General features: G+C 35.9%; 2 protein-coding genes and 1 long non-coding RNA gene across 5 annotated transcripts in view; 2 read left to right on the forward strand and 1 right to left on the reverse strand.

The window, feature by feature from the left end:
• LOC143914760 (uncharacterized) overlaps positions 1-27333 on the forward strand; it is a 1424209-nt gene that overhangs the window by 1327746 nt on the left and 69130 nt on the right. The window contains exon 1 of one of the 2 annotated variants that reach the window (XM_077435088.1): positions 3768-3942. The exons of the other annotated variant lie outside the window; for it this stretch is intronic. The gene's annotated coding sequence lies outside the window, so the exon portion shown is untranslated. Of the gene's footprint in view, positions 1-3767; positions 3943-27333 lie in introns of those variants that run through there. 2 annotated transcript variants of the gene reach the window in all.
• Positions 8097-27333, forward strand: part of LOC143914749 (uncharacterized) — an 82480-nt gene continuing 63243 nt past the window's right edge. Inside the window, exon 1 of one of the 2 annotated variants that reach the window (XM_077435061.1) lies at positions 8097-8356. The gene's annotated coding sequence lies outside the window, so the exon portion shown is untranslated. The remainder of the gene's footprint in view (positions 8357-27333) is intronic. The other variant, XM_077435062.1, reaches the window with a different exon arrangement.
• LOC143914762 (uncharacterized) lies at positions 21982-26603 on the reverse strand. The gene is made up of 3 exons (XR_013260850.1): positions 23722-26603; positions 23567-23674; positions 21982-22936 (listed from the first exon to the last, which is right to left on the reverse strand). It is a non-coding gene; the product is annotated as an uncharacterized LOC143914762 (long non-coding RNA).

Raw genomic sequence — 27333 nt, forward strand, 5'->3', positions numbered from 1 at the left:
CACGCCATTCTTAAATTCGTGCGTCGATATACCAGCAGGTATGTATGTATGTAAGATTTTGTCACAGATTTGATTTAGGTCACTTAAGTATTAACGACTTACATAATGAGTAGTGTACGTTGAAAATGCCACTTTTCAAAATAATCGTTCGTTGTTGAAAAATTAGTTTTCTTTTTGTCGTGGATAACATACATATATTAACAGGCAATTTTCCTTCCAAACAAAGACGGTTCAGTTTTTCCAACCCTCGACTGTGTAAAGCATGTGGGTCAATCCGAGCAGAAATGATTTAGGGCTTCTTTTCGGTCAAATTCACGCTTTGATCATCACACGAGGCCCTTCTTTTACTATTAGCACTATTTATATGTACATATGTATGTATGTATGTACACATGTACCTAGTATATACTAAAGTACAGCGGTTGGAAAAACTTGGCCGAAATAATTTTGGCTATCAATAATCAGAATACATTTTTTTCCAAAAAACACGATAATATCCAATTTCGATACAGTGGTTTCAACTATGGACAAGTTTTGTTAAGTTAGTCAAAAAGTTTCGGTAGAAAACTAAGTGGGTATATTAGTTTTCATTGTTTCAACGATACCTGAAACTTTCTTTATTCAATATAACTTTTGTCAGATCTAAATTTATATACTATAATAAATATACTAAGCGACAATTGATACATGTCACATCTTGATCTGGAGTGTATTTATAAGGTGTTATTGTATGCGTATCTATCAAGACAATGATCTAGGAATGGTCAATGGAAAATGTCTGATTGAAATGGATTGCATTTTGAGAAGACCGTTTATATTATACAGCATGGAAAAACTTGTTATGTCATACTATACAGCACCGCTTGATTTCAGTTTATATATGTATAGCGACTTATATATACCGGAAAATCGGCTTATACATACATATATACATTACAGAGCGCGACCATAAGGCATAATATTACTTGCATTCGCACATGACAACACTTTCGTTAGTACGGGTGCACTTGCAACTATGAAGTCACGTCATGCGTGGATATTTCCGCAATGGATGAAGAAAACCACTTCTGTTTGATACGTTTCGGTGACTTGTACTGCTGTATAATATGAATTGATTGTTTCGGTTGCTGCTGTTACAGATACGTCACATATGTACACTACATATAGAATTTACTAAAGAATATTTTTCGTGTCACTATTGACGTGCAGCTGTTGGCTTGAGCTGTGCTATAAATTAACCTTAGGGCGAAAACACACTGAGAGGCACGTGGCACGTGTTTTTTTTTAGATACTTTTTAGCATGCAAAAAAACCCAAGCATGTCTAGCCATAACTGAGGCATGCAATCCTAAAAATCACCCCCCTAGAGTGTTTTCAGTGATATTTTGTCCTTGTTTTGACATAGGCTTGACAGTGAATCCCATATTTGAAGACTGGGAACGCACTTCCTTGACTAGAAACCACGAAGACGTGCCGTGCCGTTCATATCAGTGTGTTTACGCCTTGAAACGTATGTATATCATAAAAAAATGGGCTGCGTATAAAGTGCATGCAGCTTACAACTCTACAACCTATGTACAACCCGGGAACTAGATCCCGGGCCACACCGAGCGACTTGGTTGAAGGCGACCAGACCAATGTATGCAGTTAGAGCCGGGCCATGCCCAGCGACTTGCGAGCAACTTAGTCGGCCAACCAGAAAAAATGTATGGAAATATGAGCGACCAAGAAGTTGACGGGTGTGGCACGCTCCATCTAAGACCCGAGCCACACCGACCGACTTGGTTGCAGGCTACCACACCCGTCAACTTCTTGGTCGCTCACATTTATATACATTTTTTCTGGTGGCGCAACTAGTCGGCCGATCAAGTTGCTCGATGTGGCCCGAGTCTTACTTCATCCTAAGGAAAAATTCAAACAATAAAACATTCGAAAAGTCGAAGCATTATTTCACAGTGAAAAAAAGCTTATACAAAAAAGAGTCATGATCCAGGAAAAGTCATTGAAATGTAGTCATTAGAGGTAGGACCGGAAGCGTGCCGTTTATTGTTCAATTGTTGTAAATGCTTTGTAAAAAAGGTTCGGCAAACCTTTAACAATGCATTTATAACAATTGAACAATAAGCGGCCCCTCAGGGTCCGGGCTTTAGTAGTCATTCATATATACCATATACGCAGTGGTGTCACCCTAATGATTTCTACGGGTTTCTGGAAACCCGTCGTTAAATATCAAAAGTTTCCGGAAACCTGTTATTTAATCCAAAAATTCATAAAATTGTCAAAAACTATACAAATCTTGAAGATTTAATGAACTTTCATGTAATAGTGCCATGGACGAAAAAAAATATAACATATTTATATTTTCAAAATAATTCTATTGAAACAAAATTTGGAAACCCGTTGTTCCAAAATTGGGGTGACACCACTGTATATATGGGACTGAAATAAAATAAGTTTTCTCTTATTATTAAATTTAATTCTCTTATTATTCTCGTCTCAATACAACAAATGCTATGAAAAGTCGACTCTGAACTGAAACACGTATTGGTAGAAACATTAATCATACTTTTGTCACGACGCGCCAGATACGTTCATTGTACGTGGATTTCTTTTCAGCGTGTTGACTTTTACCGAGAATTTCAGCATACGACTTGGAGTCGACCCAAAATTAATTTAACAGGTAAAATAAAAAAAAAATCCTTGTCAATTTCGACCAGAGACCGTTGACGGTGATTGAACAGTTCGCTGAAATCGCGTGTTGGGGCGAAACCTTTTGTCGGTGTGCACGCACCGATTTAGAGAGGTATATCAACATTGTAAAATTGTAAAGTTCGTGCTGAAAATTTAGGGACATTCCGTGCAGTCATTAACTCTCCATGCGTCACGGTTTTTGAATCAATAAGGAGAATAATGCGAAAACAGCGTAATAGTGTTTTCAGTATTGAAGGTGAAGTCTTTCGAAGGGGAAGACTTTTCGAAGGCACGCGATCGGATCGTTTTCCCTTCGAAATTATTCGCAAAATGGTTATCCGGAGTATCGATTGTTGAAATTTTGCTTTCGGCCAAAACTTTAAACCGTTTCGAGTTTACACAGCATCGGCTTTGTGTACTTTGTATGATAATGTTTGACGCACTCGTAAATATTGATGATGAAGTTTGATAGTGAAACATTGCTTAATTACCATTGTTTAATTGTTTTGTTTCAGTGTTCTGAATGAGTGACCCAAATCTCGACAAATATTAAAATATGGAGGAGCATTTATACACGGCTTTCAACATGAAAGAAAATCAACATTGTGTAAGTATTAACCTTTTTATATTTCAAATAAAAAAATCTGCTGTTTTAATTTAATTTCATTTGTTTACGTATTTTTTTTACGTCAAAAGAAAAAAACTATTGCCATCTACAAATAATATTGTATACTATTAAACATCGGAACGGTTTTGAGCTTTGCTAAAATATTTAAAAAAAAATATAGTGACATCTATGCTGTGTATAAAAAATACATTAGACTCGGTTGAAAACCTGCTGAAAATTTCACTCTACTATTTGAATTGGCGATACTTTCAAATGTTTCCGGTTATTGTCTATTCGCCATTAGAATACACGCAAACTGGTTTGAACCGAACAAGTTGATTAATATCATTAACATATGTAGTACATATACAGATAAATGTATATCGGTTTATTTGTTTACATATTCAAATGTTCGCAATCGGTGAATGGTTCTGTGGCGGCTCGCTTATACGACATGGTCGAGTTTGGTTGCCTTCCTGCGAGTGGGGACCAACCCGGCTGGGTTCGGACAGCTGCTACTCACTCTGTCTTCAGCTGTCATATAATAAACACGTGCATTAACATGCCAGTCGTCTCATTCGTTCATCCTCCATACTGGTGACCCCCGACATCGAGCCACGCAGCCTCGATCAATTTCAACATGCCGCTCATCCCTGCCTCGCCGAGCCAGGCGGGAGAAGCTACCCGCCGCGCCCCCATCGCCATCAACACGCGTCGCGGCCCGCGGGTGACAATAAACGAGCAGACACGGCTACCTACCTATCTACCTATCGACTGGAGTCCAGCCACAACGTCGACGAAAGGTGCTTTAAAAAAATGGGGGAGCGAATGAGACGACGATCTTGACAGCTGGATGTGGAGTCATGCGCGATCCACTACACATAGAACGGTCATCCAGCACCACAAGACATACACCACCTCAGCACCATCATCATCATCATCATCATCAAGGCCCCGTCCGTCCCCACGAGCGTCGTCACGCCGAGACGGGCGGTAGCGCTACAACACCTCCACGAGCCACAACGACTCACAGTCCAGCTCGGAGTATCATCAACCACATCGATGCCCCTGCCGCCCCCGCCGCCCCACCAACCGACATCAGCCTCGGAAGAGCGGCGCCGCCGCAGCATCGCATCGCGCGACCATCGGACCACCCACCGTCCTGCTCGCGACGTCACCGCCCTCGAATCTACCGACCATTCAGGGCGGTACACCTATGTACACAGCGGATGACCCACGTCAACATTTTTTTTTCTCCCCACGTAATAATTTTTTCTCCTTGTGTAACAACAATTTTTTTTTCTTTTGTAAAATTTGTTTCTTTGTAATTTTGGTATCGCTGATGCTGGGGGGGGAGTGATGTGGCGGCTCGCTTATACGACATGGTCGAGTTTGGTTGCCTTCCTGCGAGTGGGGACCAACCCGGCTGGGTTCGGACAGCTGCTACTCACTCTGTCTTCAGCTGTCATATAATAAACACGTGCATTAACATGCCAGTCGTCTCATTCGTTCATCCTCCATAGTTCACTTAATGAATTTACACCGAATTTTATTTATTTTTAATCTATACCAGGAAGGCCTAACAGCTAACGCCAATTCGCCTTCCTGGCCAGAAACATTGCACATTTGATACAAGTATTATACAAAGTAAATACATAACAATTAACACAATGAGATAGATATATGATCAAATTTATAAAGTTTGAGCATTTCAACAATTCAGTGAAATTCCATAAATATATATCAATTTAACATACACAGATACGTTAATGGTCAGATATGTTTATATATATTTAGCCAGCAGCTTGGCTTAATGATAGCGTGTATGTTTAGCACCATGTGATCAGTGGGTTCGATCCGCCATACTGCTGGTTAGATTTGGGGGTATTTGTGACTCCAAATCGATCGTTTCTTATCAGAGTTTGCCAATTTTATCCGATCATTGTTGAAACGGTTCCTCAAATAGGCAAAAAATCCTTTCCTGTTGTCACAAATCTTCTGTATTTATTGTGTGTATAATTTGTAAAAATTATGTAAAAAATCTAAGTCAATAGATGTCTCAATGGATTTATTATGTAATTAATTAATTAATTAATTGTTATTTCGTGTTCTTCAGCTTCTGGAAATACAGTGATTTATGTAAAAATAAAATGCGGCATTGTTTGTAATTAATTGTCCAGGAAGGTGCATTGGAGTCTTCCTGTCAAGCCTTCCTGGTATATATCTATGTGAAAAATAAATAAAATAAAATGTAAATTTGCAGCATTTTATACAATTCATCGAAATTCCGGATTGCCAATAACTTTGTGAGATTTGCGAGAAAATGGGTAAGGTTGCCAATTTGTTGGAACCGTTTCAATGAAAATCAGATAAATTGGCAAACTATGATAGGAAACGATCGACCTGGAGTCAAAAATCCAAAGTCTGGCCAGCAGAAACCGTTGGTATTTGAACCTACTACTCTGTTCAAAGCATTATATGCTAACCACTAGTCTATTCTGAATTGTATGTGATGTGATGAGTTTAGCACAGAGGTCATCAAACTTCTTAGGCAAATTAAAATGTTGTTATTATTAAGAGGATGAGATCGTTTCTGCATACCGGGGTTCATCTTTACCATTTGAAATTTATGTAAAAACTTCCTAAAAAATGTCCAAAAACTTCCATATCCATGCGGAATCAATAATCGGGGGCAGACGTCGAAATACATGTGTATTTAGTGGTGTTTTGGGGATATTCGGACGGAATTTGGCCATCTCGGTACCGGTTTTGCGGGTTTCGGTTATTGACCAATTTAGCGCATAGCTATTCTTGCAATTTTATCGTCACTATTATGCATTGTGTTTTTACAACACCGTGAATTCCAAAATATGTACATTTCCTAATAAGCATATATTAAGAGTGACATAAATTATCAGAAGGGAGGGGCGATTGCGAGTGGTTCAATAAATTTGATGTATTATTTATTCATATGCAAATGGATATTTCAATGCAACTACGATATACTTAATGTGAAACATTATTCATATATCATTAAATATTTGTATGTATATACATAGACGAGGCACGCGAGGAAGCAAAATTCGTAATTTTCCAAAAATTGTTGTCGACCTTTCTTTTCACCTCCGCTAATTACTTTTACTTACATATTTTCGATGGCTTTTGACTTTGTGATTCTTAGAAAATCACACTGATCATGTTTTAATATAATATGAACATTTTTAAGGTATACGTATCATAAAATTTAATGATGTCTAGATGTTATCAATGAAAATTAATTATTGGCGTTTTTTATTACAATATTTTACTTAAAGAAAGAAAAAAAAGAAACAATTCAGCTTAATTTTAAAGCTCGAACTCGATTATGTAAATTTACTCATTCATATTATAATTATTATAATATGTACTTACATAAAAAAGTTTCACGCATGGCAATAACAAGAGCCGAATTTATTAAAATATATAAAATAAATAAAACAAAGTGAAGAATATTCTAATGTATTTACATATTTAATAATTATAGGTATCATTTCTACGAATCAAATTTTCCTTTATTATTTTTTTAGCACTTGGAAACGATTTTTTCTAAGAATTCCCATCGAAATTTTCCGACTATAAATACTTTTTCCAGAAAAGGTTGCTTATATTTTTCACGTACAAAAACCACAATCGGATCTTATTCTTTTCTAAATAAAAAAGTTTATTTTTCCTGAATTTAAAAAAAAAACACTAAAATCACAGTTTGTCTCTTGGAAAACCTTTTGTACCATTGATGTTGCTTCTGTGCGCTACTAAACGATAGGTAAATGGAGTATTACGCACATTGCGATCGCCCAAAAAACAATCTTTGCCACGAAAATAGCGAATACGGAATATTTGGCACTCGAGTTCTCGTTAGTATGATAGTTTTCGTTAGTATGATGGACTTTTCGGCTGCCAGATGCTCTGTTATAGAGATTAGAGACTGTTATTAGTGACTTTTGGGCCAGCGTTTTGTACGCAATAAACACCGAATCAACCGATAGCAACAAATTATTTTTTTATCACTTAGATTCTAAGACTCCAAGTTATATTTTTTTATCACTTAGACTCTTAGACTCTAAGACTCTATAGACTCTAAATCTTAGAGCATAGTTCCAACTCAGACGACCAAACCCCATTAAACACAAAATAAAGGGTTCGGTGATTATTCATCAAAAAGGAATCTCGCGCAAGTCACTAAAATCTCGATCACGGAACATCTGGCACCCAAAAACTCCATCAATCGCGAATATTATACAAACGCGAGCTCGAGCGCCAGATATTTCGTGATCGAGATTTTAGTGACTTGCGTGAGATCGCTTTTTGCGGATTAATCACCGAACTCTTCCATTTGTGTTGCTTGGGTTTTGGTCGCCTGAACTGGAACTATGCGCCAAATGGTAAAATCATGTATTTCTATCGGTTAGTAGTGAACATGAGCAGCATCGATGATTCAAAAGTGATAAACTGTGATTTTAGTGTTATTTTAGACGATAACGCACAATTGGCACACCTGACACAAATCCAAACGACGCCAAATTCAACATGGCCGTCGCGTAAACACGCTGAAAATTTTCATTAAGATCAAAACAACACCGACATGGCCGAACAATGGCATATTTTCGCATTCGTACCATTTCGCATACGTATTCGGTTCAGTTTAAACAGGTGAACACACATGGCAAAGCATCGAAATAGCTTGTAGAGAATACACACACACACACACACACACACACATGATAGTAGGATAAAACGTTAGTAAGGCGCATGCGCGTGACAATGACAGCTCGGCGCGTGTTTATCGGATAGTTCTACAATCGGCCGGTAGGCGCGCATCGAGCAGTTGATTCGCGTCTTTCGACTCAAACACTCGTCTCCTCGTCTGATATCGCGCTCTCTTTCTCTCTACTCGTCGCTCGCCGCCATGTTGGGGGCGCGCGCTCCCGATCCCGGTCTTTTCGCCCCCCTCTGCAGTGGTGGTGCCCTCTCCACAGGTGGGTGCTCCGCTGACCGATAGGGGCGCAGCGCCGAGCCTTACGTAAGCCCCCCCACCCCCCCCACCCACCACCCATCCATCTTCCCGTCCGAGTGTATGAGATATAAATTCCCTTGGATGAGTTGATGAGTGAAATGTGTGATGTGTGTGATGTGTTTGCACGGTGACGGGGCACGTCGAACGCAAAGTGTCATTGTCGGCCAGGTGTTGCCAAAGTAGCATCGCGCAATCCGGCACGATTGCGTGCGCCCCCGGCCCCGCAACGTCATCGTCTCTGATATCTGACTGCAATAAATATAAAATAAATAAAAAACAACGATTCGCTTGTTTCAAAGCGAAAGGTTTGCAAATTCAAAAAAATAATTATTATTTCACATTTTCATTTGTTTTTTTTTTCGCCCGATCCAGCTTTTGTTTCGTCGGCGTCCATCTTGAGCAGAGTTCGTGTACCGAAATATCGTCCGTCTATATTGTCGTCGTGATAACGATATTGATAGTATGCGACACGTTTCCGAAAGTGTCAAGTGTTGACCGTGTGAAGTTGGGTGTGTTGTGAATTTTAAATGAACGAAATCATTCGAAGATCATCCGGAGAAAAATTGTTGTGACGCGTCTACGTTGAGTTTTATCGTTGCGGTGATAACTGTAAGGATAGGCGGTCGGTTTCTATTTGGACAGAAAATTGGGTTTCACTGTTGTCAGTAAAGCCCGGACGCTGAGGGGGCTGTATATTGTTCAAATGTTGTAAATGCATTGTTAAAGGTTTGCCGAACCTTTTTACAAAGGATTTACAACAATTGAACAATAAATGGCACGCTTCCGGTCCTACCTCTAGTTGTCAGTTTCTAGTGTCAACCTTTTTTAGCTTTGTAGGACAATATAAATTAGCAATAGGCAACCTCTATTTCATGGGAAATAGGTAAACCGAGCTCCTATCCTTAGTGATGAGCAGAGATCGGCGCGGAAATGCGTCAGCACAGAAAAAAATGGGAAGGTTTACAATAGAAATTGACAAAAGGATCTTTAGAAAATTTAAAAGGATCCCATTTTTTTCTGTGCTGGCGCATTTCCGCGCCGATCTCTGGTGATGAGCTATCTTCGGCGGTGGAGTTTCCATTTCCCAAGAAAAAGGGGTAGCTCTTGTCAATAACGATTTTCCTACAAAGCTAGGGAGCAAAAAAAAAGGATTCAAAACCATCCTGACCGCCTTTTCTTAGTGATAACTGGAAATCGGCGGTGCATTTCCATTTCCCAGGAAAGAGGGTTAGCTATTGTCGATTACAATTGTCCTACGAAGCTAGAGAGCAAAAAAAAATAAGGTTGACAATAGAAATTGACAAAAGTTAACCCATTTTTTGGGCAAAAGCATCCCGACCGCCTTTTCTTAATGATAACTAGAGATCAGCGGGGCATTTCTATTTCCCAGGAAACATGGTTGACTATTGTCAATTACTATTGTCTTACAAAGCTAGAGAGTAAAAAAAATAAGGTTGACAATAGAAATTGATAATGGTGAACCCATTTTTTTGTCCAAATAGAAACCGACCGACGTCCCTTAGTTCGTTGACAACTTGTTCGATGCCTAAAAACTGAATTTGATTGATGTGTGTATACCCATCGTGTATGAAGATTATGGAAAATAAAACGAAAAACACATTCCCGTTGCAAAAGACATTCGATTGCTCAAATCAGGTTACTGTTGACCAGGAGCGTGTCCTGGTCAAACAGGTTGGCCCTGGAACGAAGCTTGAAAATTCGATTTTTTAAAATAAATTTAGCACATGAGTGCTGAAATTTTTGCAACGTACAAAAATATCGAAACCGTTTTTTTTTTGTTGTGTTAAAAACAAGTAAAAGTTTGATTTAATTCACTTTCACTTCACCATTAGAAAAATGGTATACATTGAGTAGCGTTTTGCCTTACAAAATAGTGCCATGAAGTATATACATACAAACCATCACTCGTGTATAAAGAAGTAATAATTAAAAATAAATTGGTTGTTATAAATTAAAAACAAATTTTCTTATAATATTTCAATTATTCTGGTTAATAATCCAAGAACTATGCAATTCAATCGCAAATTAACCACTTCATGCGAAATATGAATTGTGAATTAAGAATTACTTTTTTTCTTGTCTTAAAAGCCCCTAAGGGCTTTGGGCTCATACGTCACCGTTGTTGACATATTGTGTAGATCTAAGACATGTGGACATGCTCGAATTTCTATCGATTATGTTGGTGCAATTTTTTGTATTTAGTAAATAGTTACTCAATGGTTTGATTTGTATTTTACTCAAACATGACTTCATTTTTTTTTTAATATTTGAATTTATGATTGTAAATTTGAATTATAAATAAACATATTGTCATTAGAAAATTTTACTGTCGTCTTATCTATCAACGTAAAGTTGATATTACATATAATATTGTCGTAAAAATTCAATTTTAGACGATGAAAATTTGTATATTTGTGATAATAATCATTAGGCCTACAAACTATAATTCGTTAATTACTATAACAGAATTTTTAGTGTGTTTTTCTTTAATAAGTTAAAAACCGTTGAAGAAAATACATCTAGAATTGATTCTTTGAGAATAAAACACTGTTTCTTTAATCGTGTTCCGTATAACACTCGTATCGTGCTATAAGAAGAAATGTTCTATTGATTTTGATTTTTAAATGTTTTTTATTATTACTAAATTATGTTCACAATACATCTTATATATATTTTAATAGCTACTGATCTACTGATCATTTTCTATTTTACAATTTTAATTTAATTTTGTTACTAATCATGGTATTATACATATTATTCTAATGTGAATGTACAGCATAATAGGAAAAGGAGCTCATAAACCTAAAAATGTTCTATTCAAATGGAACGTATGTATGTAATGTATTATATTTATTCTATGAAAAACGAACAAAGAAATTTTTATCTATGACGCATTTTTTTTATTTTTAAAATATGTAGATTGTAGATTGGGTAAAAATAAAATTACAAAAAGTCGTTTATTTTTCTAAGAGGGAAGCATACACGTGTGTGAATGGACATGCAAATAAATCGGAGTTTAAAATTTTGATGATTATCAATAGGGAAAATCTATCAAATAATCGGTAAGCTAATTTTCGGTGTAATTAGAGAGCAAATATTATTATAGTTAAACATCAATGAGTGTCGGTCATAAACTCAAACGAGTCAAAACTTTTCGTAAAATTATATTTTTATGACTTGTTTCAATTTAACATAAAGTAAATATTATTCTTAAAAAATATGAACGAATTACGTGAATTTTTAGAGGTAATCGAATCGCAAACCGTAAAATTATACAATATATGAATATATTTATTTAAAAAAAATTGAGATGAGATTTCATTAACATTAATGAGAACTCGCGACCAGGAAACTGTGAATGAGATGAATCTTTCCCATGCTTTCTCAAAAACAGAAAAAAAGATCTTTAATCAGTATATATGTACATATGAACTCTGAATCACCAGAACAATGCTGACATTGTTCGTTTTCAATAAAATAATGTTTTTATTATCAAATTTTAACATTCGTAAAGCCATTTGTCATAATCAGTTTGAAACAATGGAAGCATAAAAAATTGTTTATATGTACTTTGTTTTATCTAAACGTTGTGTTATAAACATCATTATAAAAGGAAATTATTTTATTCAATAGTAAGTTATTACATATTTAGTGCCACATTACAAACGCCATTATATGTACTGGCTTTATGCCGATGTGCTTTCGTTTTTTTTTTTTTCAATTTATTATCCACATTGTCAATTTTGATCGGTGGCCATTTTTTGGGGTTGAAATTTATTACGCGGTGTCTTCACTTTTGGTCGATTATGTAAATTTGATCTAACGTTTCAATACATAATAGGTATACATAAACCTAATTCGACGGTGGCGCCCCCATATTCAATTTTATTTTATTTATAAAAATTTTATATTTAATTCGACGACGATTTTCAAACACAAAAACACGTTGACCTTATGAAAATACAGCCGTTTGTCTCGTAAAAAAGCAATTTAATTTGAATACGGGAATGCAATATGTGCGAGTTTCATTCTTGTTTTAGACTTCTTAGTTTCATTCTTGTTTTAGACTTCTTAGTTTCATTCTTGTTTTAAATATATATATATTTTTTTTAGAGTTATCGTCATATTTATTTTCATCGGTCAATTATATTCTTTATTTCCAGTGTTGTTGATTTTTTTTTATTACAGAACCATAAATTATATGCTCGTGTTTGTCGAGGCTTCGAGTTAGTTTTATACATTATTAAAATTAAAATGTTAAACCATTTCCTAATAGTGATTTATTATTTGAATTCAGTGCTTTATCACTGTCTTAAGTGTTGCGCTAGAATTGGGTTCTTCAAGTCTGCAATGTATGTACATATTTAGTACTATGTGTGTAAAATTTTCATCTGCGGCTCATTTTTTCCCATTTCGTCTACGGCGCATTCTATTATAAAATAGATGTTATGAATGATTTATTTTTAAGTAAAATAGAAACAAATTTCATATGAATATTTCACATACCTACACACTTTTTTTATATATGCTATTTTATTTTTACATACATACATATTGGACTCGGATATAGTGACTCCATGTCGATCGTTTCCTATCGGAGTTTGTCAATTTATCTGATTTCATTGTTGAAACGGTTCCTTCATCAAATTGGCAAAAACCATCCTACCCGCCATGTCACAAATATCTGAATATGATTTATGTACAACATGTAAAAAGTTATGTACAAGTCTAAGTCCATAGATGTTTCAATGGATTAATTAATTAAATGTTAATTTCGTGTTCTTTAATCGAAATACAGCGATTTATGTAACAAAAATGCTGCAATGTTTGTAATTAATTGTCTAGGAAGGCGCATATGGGTTTACCTGTTAGGCCTTCCTAGTAGTATCTATATAAAATAAAATACACATGTATATACCAGGAAGGCCTAAAAGTAAAGCCTCAATGCGCCTTCCTGGACAATTACAAACATCGATATACAATTTTTAGAATAATTTTTAACAAAGCATCATAGACATATGGATAAATTTACATACATACAAATATGATGCATACATTTCAAATTATTTTAATTTTATTTTACATATATATGTATATACCAGGAAGGCCTTACACATAGACCCCAATGCATCTTCCTAGACAAATAATTACAAACATAGCAGCATTTTTGTTACATAAATCGCTATATTTCTATAGGCTGAAGAACACTAAATTAACCATTAATTAATCCATTGAGACATCCATGGATTTAGACTAGTACATACATTTTTTACATATTATACAAAAATAAAAAAAGATATTTGTGACGTAGGATGTTACATAATTTAGTAATAATAAAAATGCTACAAGGGTAGGATGATTTTTGCCAATTTGTTAGAACCGTTTCAATGAAAATCAAATACATTGGTAAACGCTGATAAGAAACGATCGACTTGGAGTCACAAAAATCCAAGTCTGACAAATATCCAAGCAGTAATAAAGATTAGCACAGGATCGAACCCGGAAACCCTCGGTGCTGAACATAAACGCAACCACCGAGCCATACTGCTGGATAAGGGCGAAATCACACAGCGGTGAATGTGGCACGTGGTTTTAATTAGATACTTTTAAACATGCGAAAAAAATTATGCGTGCCATTCAGTGGCGTGCCGGCCATTCATGACCTTTAGACCTCTTTCGTTCAAATTGTATGCTTGTATTTATACTTGCTTGACAGTGACCGATAACGGTGTATCCCATGGTAATTGGACTATTCGTCACATTGCGGTGGTAACAAAGACAATTTTTGTCATGGAAATCGCGAATTCACAATATTTGGCACTTAAGTTCTCGTTAGTATGATTGACTTTTCGGCAGCCAGATGTTCCGTTATAGAGATTTTAGTGACTGTGTAACGAGTACTTTGTGACCAGTAATCACCGAACCGTATCCCATATTTGAATAAATGTAGGAGACCACTCACGGCGAGGAGCCATGCACGCGGTGTGCCGTTCATCGCTGTATGTTTTTGCCCTAATATTTGTTTTTAAGGAATATTGACTACTTTGAGTGACGGGAGTTTCCTTTAGTGGTAGTTTTAATGATCTGTAAATTATAATAAAAAGGTGAGAACTTGTATTGCGTGAACTAAATCGATCTGTATATGTATGCAATCGATTTAATTTCGTAAGTTGTAACTCGATGTTTACCACTTGACATGCCGGTCAATGTGCGATAAACTTAAAGTGGTCGACCGGTAGCAACTTTCAACTCGTTCTGGGTATAATTTAATCCCAAAGGTCAATTGGGAGGAAATCACGTAGCGTTATCCTTATCAGTGTGTGCTCTTTATAGGAAGCAAAAATTAGATGGACTCTATCAACCTTCGCGTCTCGATTTCAAGATCAACACGAGCGAAACGGTTGTTTGTGTCAAGTGGTCTCACTCTCGAATGACTGCCATCTTTTTTAGCTGACATCGTTTGTTGTCCGACGATGATGTCATCATTTCTTCGATTCTTTCGGTCGGATCAAGATATGTTTTGAGACTTGCGTTGTTTTTATTTGCGTTTAGATCGCTCGAAGGACCGAAATCCTCACGACGATCGAGAGAAGACTCGTTTGTAATAATTTCGAGGTCGCTAAGTGCAACACTCTACCGTTTTCGCCTTTCACTCCTCGTAGTAAAGAGATGTTGCATCTGAGAATGAAAATTGGTTTCATAATTGTCGAATTTGATTACATGTGTAAATCAGATCGAATAATAACGCAACGCGTTCTCTCTATGAATAAAAATAAACGAAGAAAAAAAATAAAACACCGTGGAATAAAATTCGACGTAACGACTTTTTTCCGATCGGAAGAACCTTGATTTGTTGACACACTTGGGTACAGTAAATTTTGCGTAACACAAGATTGACAAGCGTATTTATTTAAAATTTGATTTAATTTTGGTCTTATCTTACGAGTTGTTTTTTCGTTGGTTAAATTTTGTCGTAAAATTACTAAACGATCGCCGCTGTGTTGAAAATGAAATCATCTTGTTAATTGCATCAAATGATGACCGCAATTTTATCGCACGTACGCATGTTTTTGAATCATACTCGTAATTGAGTCAAATAAATGTTCTGGCCCGATTAAACATACTACTCATTGATTCGTGGATTTTTAATTGTTTCAATTATGTACTATTTCCATGAATCGTGCTACAATTACAAATCAATTGTTAATGTTCTGCGTACAAATGATAAATGTTGGTTCAAATACTGGTATATATTGAAATGAAAATTCTTAACACTTGCCGCAATGTGATGGATAGCGAGTGATTAGGACTATTATTTAATTTTATTTCTCCGAATATACTGAATGCAGGTCTTAATATTTTATGTATTCATCATCAAACCTCTATTATTTGAATTATGATTATTTATATATCCGCCTTGAAATGACGCCTCTACTTCATCCGTCATTTTATTAATTTCTTGCACTTGTTTTATATTATTTGACGTTTAATACATAGTAAAATGGTTTTGTAGCTAATTGCAATATACTTAACCTCGCACATTTTGAACTGAACGTTTGGAGTCCAGCACAGTGGTTATTGGATTGTTTAGCACATCAAGGCAATTTTTAAAGCTAGTCATTCGTGGAGCAAATATCGGGCGAAAGGTTGCTCGTTATAAAAAATTTCGTAGCGAGCGATGCTACGACCGACTCAACAAGCGATTTCGAGAGTCTTTTTACATTTTTATTGGGATAATATTGACAAAGCATACAAGTTGTTCGCGCTAAAGAAAGTCTATGACTAACAAATTGCTAGCGATTCATAAGGAACGTCATCACAATACGTATTGAAAATTGCATACACATATAATGTAATCATATATATATATATATATATATATATATATATATATATATATATATATATATATATATATATATATATATATATAATATCGTTATTCCGTCTGTCTGTGTGTCTGTCTGTCTGTCTCAGATAATGCTCGCCGTACTATATAAAAAAATAAAATAAAATAATAGTCGTTTCGATTCGACATACATACATATGTACGTCACAGCTAAACCACTGCCAAAACGTACATACGAATACAATAACAAAAGAAAAAATTCTATATATACTGATCGCTACTAATGTTTCCGCTTGGCAAAGAATTTACCGTCATCTATTGAAAATTTATTTAATTAATTAATTTATGAGTTCATTTCTTTTATCGGTGTTTTATATTGTTTATGTGTAGATAGGTAGGCAGTTTTTTTTCCATTTTTAACAATTAGATATATTTAAAAGATATTTGAAAAAAAATCGACCGTGGGAGGATCGAACACATGACCGACGACACATTCCTTTTATTTTATTTTTATTTAATAACTTAATATGCCAACACCCATGCGATGATATGTCATTGGGTACAACACTAGTACTTACTATAATTTTAGTCGACTTATTAATGTATCTATGTGCAATAATGGCCGATATTGACATGTAGTACATACATACATATGTATGTATATATGGGTATAATATTGTATGTAAATATTTACATTATTTAATGATTTTTTGCATGTCGCGTTTGCGTCTATGCAACAAGTGAACTGCAATGTAAATATTATAGTAATGCAATGTTGAAGCATCCGGTTTAATTGGGATTCGACACGAACATGATCACGAACAATCGTGTAAATCAAAAACGCGATTGTTTCGTACGTGTGCCATACGTCTGTCTGTTGGAAAACACATGCAATTTTATATTTAGAAATCTAATGATCCTATGATTATTTCGCTACTAAATAGGTGCGTTTTGATTGGATTTCGTAACGAATAATCTAATTTAACCTTGGCGAATTGTGCAAATAATAACAAACATCTCGGTTACATCATTGCGATTGTGAAAGTAAACGATTTCCATCCGACCAATCGATCGATCTTCTTTTTTTCGGGTAAAATAGATTTGACTTTCTCCCGTCGGGTGACATAATGTTCATTTTGGTCGCGAGTATGCAATAGTTGCACTTTTACGACTTTAGAAACTCAAACGTCTCGTGGAAAATTGGAGAAAATCCAAGTGGAATGAACTCGGTCGGCGTTCATTTGGCAAATATTGGTCTAGCATTTGGTGAAACCGCAGACTGGAGTCGGTAAGGCGTTCTCAATTCTCATCAAGTAGAAACGTTCGTGAAATTTTCATAGTTTGCAGTTGAATGAAAATTTAATCGTTTCATTTCAGCTCTGCCAACCTTGTGTATAATGCATTAAAGCTGTATGTATTCCGTGAAACGTTTCAGCCCAGACGGAACGTTTGAATAATGGACTCTTTGAGCTTTGGTTAAATTCCTTTTCAAATGCTACGTAAATTGTGTAGAAACCCTCTTGTTTTATTAAATATACCTTTTAATGATAATAAAAAGTAAGTGTTCTTCCATAAAAAATGTTTTCGTCCAATGACGTAGTCTTGTGAATTGATCCTTCCAGATCTTGCGGTACAGTTAGGGTTCTCAATTATTCGTAGTCTTCGAATATTCGATTATCGAATGAAAATTGATGAAATATTTAATTCCGACTTTCACCAGTATTGATTTATTTAAATAATTAGTTCAAAAAATCAACAAATTGTTAGTAAAATATTATTTATTTAAAATAATTATTGTTTAATTATAATAAATCGTTTATTACTTTTTGAATTTTACAAGGCATTAAAAAACGTTTTTTGTCGTATTTCAACCGCATTCAAATTTATTCGTTTACATCAGATGAAATTCGAATTTATCCGCCTAAATTCGAAAAGTCGCGAATGAGGCGGATGAAATAAACTTAAGTATTGTGGGTTAAATTTAGAGATTTAGGTGTCAGACAGCTAACACAAGATAATGGGCGTTGAAATCATAAATGTGGATTGAAAAATCTCACTTGACTTGGTTGGGAATGCTGTTGAGAATTCTAGAATATCGTATCGAGTGCGATGTCTGGGGAAATACAACCAAGAAGTGTTGGAAGACCAGGAAGGAAATAGGACTGACAGGTGCGAGAAATACGTGAAGCCCCTTGATAAATACATGTGGAGAAAGACCTTGACAGCAGCGTTGCAATCCCCACTTTAAAATAGCAAAGGGGAGAAACATTTTTCGTTTCGCAGTGCTTATCCAACGTTATTTTATAAAATTGATTTAAATAATAATAATGCTGCATAAGACTATAGGTTAGCATAACGATGGACCATATGGGTGAAAACATACAGTGGGATGTGAAAAAATCACCACCTGGAGTGTTTACGGTGATATTTATCCATGCTTGACAGTGATCGATAACGGTGAGTCCAATATTTGAAGTAATGTAGGAGAAACTTCAGAAACGTCAGTTGAATATGGATATACATACACGTGTGACCTCTCAAACATGTGCATTCTGCACGTGCAACTACACCCGAATTCGGTTTGTGGGGACACCCATTGTTTACGATCACTGCGGGAAGCTGAAGCAATAAAGGACGTAACGTCCCATACTACTCAGTGTGTTTTCGCCCTAATAATTTTGCTAGTTGCTCATTTGTGTAGACTAATCACTAGAGGTAGGATAGTCACAGTGCTATCCATTGTTCCATTGTTGTAAATCCTTTGTAAAAAGGTTCGGCAAACCTTTAACAATGCATTTACAACCTTTGAACAATACGCGGCACCTTCTGGGTCCGGTGACTACTAATCACTGGGTGCATTTTAGGCGAAAGTGACCGCGTGACGCACATGCTTTAAATGTTCAATTTTGTCGCCAGCATGCAATTTTTTTTTCGTCCCGGGGCGAACAGGCTAGTTTCAAACCTCGGTTGTGGTAATTAATTGTCATTTGATGTTGCTTAAGTATCGTCAGCGACCGTTTTGTGTTTATAATAATAAATATACTATGTTGTGAAATTTCAATTATATTAACAATTATTCTGATTAGAAGCATGTGACCCACAATTTTATTGCATTATTATCGCAGTATATACAACGCAGTATATTTCCATATTCTATTATGCCATAATTTTTAATGCTGTATGTATACTAACATGTTTTTGTTTTGCATGCTTTCTATTTATTCGATCCGTTCTAATTTAGTATTACATTGGTATCGATTCGTGAACGCTTACGTTGAAACTGCCGAAAAAACTGTATTATATTTTATACATACCCATGTATGTATATACATAGGTATTATACATGTGAATGTAGTCCTCAAAGCGGTTCAAGATTAGTTGGCTCGTTACCAAAATGTTATAATCAAAACGCTCTATATACTATGAGGGAGTTTACCAGTTGTCGAGGACAACTTAATACCCTCATGCTTGTCTGTGTGAGATTAGCAATCTTCAGCGACTCAAAGTGGCTAAAATAAAAATGAAACTGGACGTTCAAGTGTGTTGCCCTCACCGAGGGAAAGTTTCGCGATTGAGTCAACAGTTAGTGTTTGTCTTTTTGTGTGAACTTTCTTTCTCGATTTTTTGGGCGGCCGCCACTTTTTCGAAGCCCTCATCGTGGTTTTAAAACGTCATATCTTCGATACGTCACGGTACGTCGACCCGAATGGAGCAACGTTCTTCTGACGCGTCTACTATGTGGTCATGGCGAGCTATCTCGTCAACGTGAGAGAACGTCTCTTTTTGCTTCTTTTGTGCAAAATCAATCGGCCTTCGAGTGAAAGCGACAAACCCGTACAACCGCACAATTCGGACGTAACTCACGCACTAGGCGTGTGTGTGTCATAAAACGTGCAAAGAACTCTTCAAGTTCATCTCACGTAAAATAATGTAAATATAATTTCCGCCTTGGGTCTTATCAAAGCAACGGGCATATGCGGAGTGGAATGTAAATATTTTTATTAGATTAGAGCTACATATGTATGTAGGTAGGTAGGTAGGTAGGAGCATGTAACATGTGTTATCTTAATGTTTTGAGCATTCGAGTGTACATATGTATGTACGTGCAGCTAGGGATTGAAAATTTCCTATACCGGTATTATCGAAATAAAAAATAACGATTCCGGTTTTACCGGTAATTTCGGTATTTTTTTTTAAATGAATTAATCTATGTATATAAAAATCAATGTTTGTATGTCCGTTTGTCTGTCTATCGATTGCGATGAAACTTACATGAGTTATTGTGTGCGGGTTTGGTGCATCCGCTCTAAAATCGCCAGATTAACAGAACGGTAGCTTTAAACGTAATTCTCGTTTTCTCGAATGATAGATTGCACATCAGATGACGAATAACCTTTCGATGTGCACAGATGCAATTATTAAAATTGAGTTGGATCTTTCTGGCGAGTTTAATAAGGCAAGATTCAGAACTTATCGAATCTTGCCTTATTAAACTCACCTGAAAGATCCAACTCAATTTTAATAATTACCATTTTAATAATTGCATCTGTGCACATCGAAAGGTTACCCGTCATCTGATGTGCAATCTATCATTCGAGAAGATGAGAATTGCATTTAAAGCAGCCGTCCGTTAATCTGTCGTTCAATTTGTCTGGCGATTTTAGAGCGGATGCACCGCATCCATTGTGTGCATGTCCGCGATGGTTTCTGTAAAATAAATCGCCCAAAAACCGGAACGAGAACTGGAAAACAGGAATGAGTAGCATTGCAGCGCTATAATTTCAAATGTGTTCGCGTCGCTAACTGCGTTGTTAGGGTAAAATAAACAAACAATTGAATAATTTCAAATGTGTTTTTTCCGAGAAATTATCTTATTACTGAAATTTAATTTGATTGTTAAGTGTTAATTTGAAACTGAAACATTAACTTATCGAAACACATCGAGAAACGGGAACGGGAACGGGAATTGCATGCGTTATTGTGGCATTGCAACGCATGCCGGGTTCAGCTAGTTTTTAATAAAAAAAAACATTGCTTTCGATATCACGGGCACCGCTTGTTTGATTCAACTTGTTTATTGACAAATACGCCAAACCCAAACATTCAAATACAGGATTTTCGGGTACAAAACTGTAAAGTAGGTACGTCCCAGGTATTAAGGATTATAATGTGTAGTTTTTAGTTTTTTTTTTTTTGCAATTTCGACTCAAGCTTATCGTATACCCAATCAGAGATGCAAACGAAGAGTCAACCATCAGCTGGGGAATTAGTTGTTGTTGAAATACACTAATTAGAAAAATAGTTAAATTATAAATTAAAATTGAGACATATTGTAAGGGGGCCGCGATACCGAAAATGTTGCCGAACGTTGTATTTAACAATATGTGTCAGAAAACAGTAAAAATTGAAACAATTTTACAGACGTGTGGCGTGATAAATTAAAGAGAGATCGAAGAAAAATTATAAAATAATAACTCGCTCTAATGAGTAATTTGCATACGCAATAATTTGCGTATGCAAAATATATACGAAATCGGTCGTTTTCGTAGTTTTTAGCTATGGAGATTTCGAAAATTAAAATGTACGAGTTTTAAAAAAATCGATATTATCGGTATTTCTTTTTTTCATACCGGTATCACCAAAGGCTTATTTTCGGTCAAATACCGATACTACCGGTTTTGGTACTTTCGGTATTGCAATCCCTAAGTGCAGTGGAATCTTGCGAAATCCTCCATTTATGACGTTTGAAATATTCTTCATCACCTTCTGGAAACATTCAGATCCATGACCTATCGCGTTCGTAATCCCAGATTTTTCTCTATGAGCTTATAACAAGATTAGAATAACTCGCCTTCTTAGCTAAATGAGGGTTAGCGATTGTACTTAGTGCACCTCATGGTCACGCATTCAGTTCTACATATTTGTCTAAAGTTGCTTTCCTAGAGTGTTTGCACTTATTATGTATCCTGTAGTACACACGACAATTCATGGCCCATCGTGCATGCATTTTTCAAGTAGAGGTCACGTAAAGAAAATATGTATGCATTGGTATTGAAAGAGGCTGGATGCACACATACGTACATATGTACATACATGTTGATAATATCGCATAGATCAATTTTCCTACTGGTTTGACTCTATTTTCCCGAAAGTGACATTCCACATTTGATATATTATATGTATGCCTTTTCAATTACTGATTCTTATTTATTGAGTAAATACCAGACATCGTTTTTAATACATACTCAGGCGTAAGATTCCAAGAAAGATATTCGAATCCGTTACAAATGGTGGTGAATCTACACCAGAGATGCACAAACCACGGCCCGCGGGCCGCATGCGGCCCGATGTGACATATGTTGCGGGCCAAAATGAATTATTTCATCAACCATCACCAAGTTTTTCATTGAATATAAAAAATATCTACAAATGTATGTCAAAATTCAATAACGAATCTATATATTACTGGATATCCTATCGTTATTATCAAAAATTTTGCCTGCGGCGCAACCACACAATATTGAAATAGATTTCGACTTGCAAATAATAATGTTTATGGCGCATTTTCTTTCTGTAATAGTTATTTAACATGTCAAAAAGGGAGAATTTGAATTACTGTATTTTCAACATTCTAAAATAAGTCCCTCCTCTTTTATAAAAAATGTCCAGAATTATTGTTTCCTTAAAGCTTGGAGGGGCTTCACAAGTGGAATAGCCTAGCCCTTTCAGGAGTACGACCGTACGGGTACGGGCAAAGTAAAATGGCCCCGCCAGAGTATGACCGTACCCGTACGGTTTGACACGTTCAATCACTCAAAATACTCTACCTCTCTCATTGTTCGACATATTTGCATCTCGTTTTTTTTCAAGTGTTGCTGAGGTTTCTCTTTCACTCTTGTGTATATATATTTTTGTATTCGAATAAAGAAACTAAATTTAACGAGGCGTGAAAGCCAGTTAAATTTTTATGACTGAACATGATGACAATTTTTTTTCTAAAGTAATATTTTCCACATGTAAAAACTATAAAATATGTTCCGAACGAATAACATTGAATCGTCTGACTAAATTTATTTCATTTGACCCTCATAAAAATAATTTAGCGTAAAATTATAGATTTATTTTCGAGAGATTGGTCCGGGATGCAAGGCAAAGCCGCCACCGGGCAATAAATCAATCATATAATCGAGCGAAATATGTCAACTTTAAAATTTCCCACAAAATAAGAGAGTTCGCTCGGATTTTTCAAGTCAGTTGATTCCGAAAAAAAACTCACTGACGTTTTGACTGAACACCAGAAACGACTCAACTCTGAGACGTTTCTGGTGTTCAAATTAACTCACTACTCAAAAGGATAGAATCTTTCTTCATCTAAATCCGGCTCTCTCTGATTATCATTATATTATTATGTTTATCAACCATCGAACAATTATAAAATAGATAAATTGGGCCATCTCTCAAAATGGTTGTGCATCACTAATCTACACGAATCACGAGCTACAATGACAACTACTATTTATCTTAAATAAATAAATAAAAGAGATGCGGCTTAAAATACTATCAAAAACTGGGACGACCAAGGAAGATGTGGAACGATTGCTTGTAGGAGAGTCTGAAGTTGAAAATTTAGATCTAAAGGAGGTTGCGCCGATCCAAAGTATAAGGAGCGCCATCTCAACATTGAAACTATACACAACCAATTTGAACTTAAATAATATCTAAACTTTGTTCGGGTTATAGCATAGCAAATATATGTGTGTATTGACATACATACATCATCTGTTTTATTATACGTATGTAGTATGGATATTATATTGATAATAATACGCATACATACATATTGTGAAACTTTTGTAACCTGATTGAACTCCAGTGTTTGGAGCTAAAGTCCGCAATGGAACTGTGTATAAAAATAAACTATTGGTCAATGGATGGAACGATCGAAGTTTGTTGTGTTCAGAAGCACGTACAACACATGTCGAATGGAAAGTAGAGGTTGCGTCGTGTCAATCAGCTTGAAACTTTCAGCCTCCGAATCGGACGACTCCACAGCATTTGGACAACAAATTGGGCGTTCGGCCAGAATTATTGCAATGGCTCGTAGCCAAACCATCGAAAAATAGAGTCGAATAGGTGTAGGAGATGCTCGCGTCGAATGCCAATGGCATAATTTTTTAGGTGCTGGTAGCGGCGTCCTCGGCGTCGCCAATCAAAAATGCTAGAACTACGTGAGCTACGTGCTAAGTAGACAATTGAGCCATTAATCAAATTATGACTGCTTTGATTTTGACACTGCACGTGTTGTGTATCCGCGCTAATGTGTCCCATCGTTCGCGACAATCTGATGATCTTCATTAGCGAAATTATCGAGCTCGTTTAAACGACAGATGAGCGTTGCACGACTTCAAATGCCTAATTGAACCGCACACAATCAGTAGCTTCTTTATTGGCCAGACTGTCCTACACGTACTATTTGGATTCAGCATTGCTGGAATTTGTAATATGTTTTATAAATGTTTTTTTTGCGAATTCATGGCTGTCCAATGTGGTTTAACTTCAAAAGATAAATGGTGGGAAGTATGGAAAAAAATACTTATTCGCTATTGGTGCGACGGCTTTTTATTACGAATTGTCGTGTGACGAAGTTTGGGTTCTTATACGATCGTTTTCAAACTTTGCCATTTTGCTCGGTTTGGTCATCCATATAAGTGGAAATGACGTCCGCCATTACGATGGTGAAAAATAATCGTAATAGACACGTTTGAAAATACTGCAACTTTGTTCACGGTGACGTATATTGTCCACACTGTCGCATTTGTCCACATTGTTCTGATCGTTTTTTCCCTATTCGCGCCCCTCTCGCTATGGCAGATTGAGCACTTTGCCATACTCATTCTATTGAGCACTTTGCCATGATCAAAGTTTACCAAATACATGTGTGTATAATGTTTTGGCACTAAATGTAATAATTTTACATTATTTATTTATTTCATCGAACATGTACATTCGCCTTTTACAGATAGCTCCAAAGCGATGAGTGTATTTATACATACAAATACAATTCAGTCAATATATGTATGTATGTACATAAGTATTAATAATATATGTATATAAGCGAATTCATACAAACATCCACAGTGACATCTATGGAGAAATCTTTGTAGCATTTATATAATCAAATTGGTGAACCTCAACACGCTGAATAACTTGAGATTAGCAAGAGAGATAGGAAAGGGGATTCTAATTTTTCAGGGACCGTTTGAAAATTGGCAAACTCAAAAGAAACGATTGAACTGGAGTCACAAACCAAGGTCTGGCCAGCGGCGAGACTCTAGTCGGACTCGAACCCGTGACCACTCCGCTTGAAAGCATAATATGCTTCATTTACTGAAACTACTCTATATAAGCTTGATCTTGAATTATTTGATGATTTTATGTAATATGTATTTGAGAGACTATTCATAGAATTTTATGTATGAGCTATTTAGTATTTTTAAAATATATATGGCAAAAACAGACAGCGGTCGATGACTTTTATTTATCTATTACAATTTTGCCACAGTAAAATTCATAGGCGCAGAGTGAAAATTCGGACCCGGCGGAAAATTTAATTTATTGACAAATAAAAAGCGATCAAGAATAATAAAAAATAATTGTGCGTTTAATAAGGACATACGAGTATAAGTACTGAGCATATCGTGGACTGCAAGACGCACGAATATCTCCATCCTCAAAGAGCTGGCAGTGTCAGAGAGACTATCCAGATTATTTAAGAAAAGGGTTCTTTCATACTTGGGCCATATAGCCAGGAAGAGTCTGAAGAGACTGGTAGTCACCGGAACGCTTGAGAAAAGGCGAGCGAGAGGACAGTCTCCCAAGAGATGGTCTGACCAAATCAAGGAACTGACGGGATCTTCTGATCAAGGAACTGACTTTGGGTAAGCGAGAAAGAAAGATGAAAAAAAAGAAATACTTAATTGTTTATGCCGAATTTTATCGATGAATTCGTCACCGCTGGGCAGACGAGAATTTGCAGGCTTTGCTTAAAGGTAGTAGAGCCCTGGGAATTTGTAACTCTCCTCGATCCTAGTGACATTACAGATTTACTCTAGGGTGTCACTATGGCTAAGCTTATATAAAATAGGTTTCTAAAATGCATACAAAATCTTTGACATCATTAGACATTAAAGAGCGTCCATGGCATCCGCTGTATTTCTCCTTATCTTTACATTATATTTTATGACCGTGTTGACGGGTAGATGACAATGATAGATACCGGCGAGACATTAATACCGTATTTGCTGTTCGACCCCCATGGCGAGATAATCCGCCCTTTATAGTAAGGGTACCTTTAAGTCCAGCGCTATATTTTTATGCTTCTTTTAAAAAAAAATTCGACTTAGGTCGACACGAATTTAGAAAAACGTTTAATGTTTCGGACCGCAGATAATTGAGTAATTAATGTAGTGTTAAATGGCATGAATGAATATTTTCAATGAAAATTCGTGTTTTTTAATATTCAAATTCATCTTGACTTAAAAAAAACTACGAGTACTATGACACATTAATTACCTCATTTACATTCTGAGAATTCTTTCCCAGGGAAAATTAATGGAAAGCTTAACGTGAAAGAAAATGGGATACTAAAGTACATTTTGCCCATTCTATTTGCACTTACAAACGTAGTTTCGTTTATACTGTACCTACAAATGAAACGGCTCGCGTAATTGCTCTATAAAATGAAACTGTTGTATGTAGTTTTGCGTCTGCGTATCTATCATGTTTATCTTCTATATATGTATATATGTACGTACATGTGTATTTTATGAAAATAGATGTTTGTCCGCTATGCAAAACCACAGTTTTTAGCTTCGAACAACCAAATACATTATGTAATATCTCTATCTTAGACGGGTTTTAGAAGAGATCCCTTTAGGGCGCAGACAGTGTTTTTATTTTTAGATATTTTTGCGAATGTACAAAAAACGCTAGCACGCCTGATATATGTATGCCAGGCCAAAACTTATCCCATGAAGTGTTTTTGGTGATATATTTTCCTTGTATTGACATAGATTTGATAGTGATCGATAACGATGATTTCTGTATTTGAGGA

This window comes from Arctopsyche grandis, chromosome 7 (assembly GCF_051622035.1).
Source record: "Arctopsyche grandis isolate Sample6627 chromosome 7, ASM5162203v2, whole genome shotgun sequence".
Classification (NCBI taxonomy): Eukaryota; Metazoa; Arthropoda; class Insecta; order Trichoptera; family Hydropsychidae; genus Arctopsyche; species Arctopsyche grandis.